Source organism: Oryzias melastigma, linkage group LG8, assembly GCF_002922805.2.
Source record: "Oryzias melastigma strain HK-1 linkage group LG8, ASM292280v2, whole genome shotgun sequence".
In the NCBI taxonomy this organism is placed as follows: domain Eukaryota; kingdom Metazoa; phylum Chordata; class Actinopteri; order Beloniformes; family Adrianichthyidae; genus Oryzias; species Oryzias melastigma.
Window position 1 is genome coordinate 24,588,649 of NC_050519.1, and position 2,251 is coordinate 24,590,899.

Below are 2,251 nucleotides of genomic sequence, written 5' to 3' on the forward strand. Positions count from 1 at the left end.
AATAATTTGTTTTTTAGTGTTTCAAATGTAATATATGATCATATATATGAATATAGTATATAATAATGGTGTTTTCCCCTTTAAGTTATTTCAACAAATTTGGAGTTTAGCTAATATTTTAGCAACATGCTAGCTGTTTTTTTAAAATATGATTATGCCATTTTTAGTATGGGTGTATATTGGTAAGAGTCTGGTGATACGAAACGTACGTTTCTTACAATACAATACATATTAAGATATATCCAAAGTTGCTGCACAAACAGTTTTTCACTTTTCGATACCCAAACAAATACTGAGTAGTACATGTCTCATAACAACAAAAATCGCAAGGTTTACTGAACTTTTGACACAAGCTGGTTCTCGCTAAATCTTAAATAATTAATTAAATATAGTCTTTTTTGCATTTTAAATTGATACAAGTATTGCCAAACAAAATATCATGATATATCGTCAAATCGATTTTTTCCTTAAACCTCTAGTTTTTGGCCAAAATTAAGCAGAAGGGTGGAATAAACGTTTGATGCGGATCTCGATCGCATGGCCAGGCTGAGGAATAAAAAAAAAACAAAACAATCATGCATCTCTGTTATCGTTCAGGGGGTCGGGCCAGATGTGAAGTCGGGCCGGATCTGGCCCCCGGGCCGCCGTTTGGCGACCCCTGCCTTAAGACAGATCCAGACGACCTCAGGGTCCGTGAGAACTCATACTTTAAAAGCAGATCATTTAAAAGGGAAGCCCCAAGACCACTGCAATACTGATTATTGTAAATATTAGCATGTTTTAAACAAATTTTATTAAAAAAATTTAAGATCATTGGAGGAAAAATATGTTAAAAGCAAACATCTTCTAGTCTGATTAAAATAGCAACTATTACCGGTTTAGTTTAGAACCTTTACCTCTCAATAAAAGGGAATACAAATGCACAATGAGTCTGGAACCACAACTATCTTCAACATCAGGCTCTGCCAGCTCCAATTAAAGTAAAGGAAAACAGACAGAGGAGGAAGAAAATGCAGGTGGACGCTGGAACTTTGACTGAACACAGAAACTCTCTGGAGACGAGTCGGTCAAGAAATGACCACAGAGGGACAGAGGGAAAGCCTTTGTCTTTTAGAGGTATAAACAAGGAGTTGTTGTGTCATTTCTCCCACTGGCACCTTCATAGTAGGTCTTAACGCATGCAGGTGACGGCACCAGGAGCCCCACATACACACTCCATGCAGCCACACCTGCAGCTTCTCTGCAAAAACAGAAGCTTAAGTCTCAGAGGTGATGTAACAGGTGTGGGTGACACAGAAAACCGCAATGTTGTTGTTGTTTTTGAATGCATCACATCACCTTCACCTTTGCCTGCTGGTCTGCAGTTTTATGAGAAAACCAAAAAAAAAGTTCAACAAAAAGAAAGCAAAAATACTAATTTCATATGAAAATATCTTGACTTTTGTGTCAGAAATTCACATAAAAGCAGTCAACAAATTTAACTTCTCAAGATCAAAGAAGCTTTTATTTAAAAAATAAGGAAAATGCCACCATTATTTAACAGGATCAAGGCAAAGAAAAGATTAAAAAGTATGTTTACGGCCACTCACATGGAATCTGCAACTCTTCTGCTCTAGGACACTAACCAGAGTGGCTGGAGTCCCTCAAGGTTATGTTGTTGGCCCTACTTACATTTATTTACAAACAGTTTATGAAAGAACTTGGATAGTTTTGTTTTAGTTATTTCATTCTGAAATTATAATAACTTGAAAAACAAATAGATGCAAACAAAAAGAAAATCTTTATCCACATTAATACAAAACTGATTAATGCAAATGAAAAGGTTTGAACAAAGAAACATTATTTCCATTGAAAAAGGATTGCTTTCAAACTAAAAAAGAAGCAGATTATGTTTTCAAACAAATAAGTCCTGGCTGAATGTGAAATTACTATGTGTGTGTTTACATAGATAATTCCATGAATAAAGTTACTTCAAGTGAGAGAAATATTATTAGTGAAGGTAAAAAAAAGGTTTTGAGCATAGAAAATCCAAGACTAACTGTTTTTGGTGCTTTTAACATGTTATTGTAGCATTTTGTAGCTTAAATTTGAGTATTTTTATTAAGATTTTTGTGAATGAGGAGCAGAAAACATACAGTTTGAAAAAATCATATTTTGATGTAAAAAAATACAAATCAAATTTATTTATATAGCCCAATATAAAAAAAAAATAATTGTCAACAATAGCTGGTTGCTAAACTAAACAGACTAA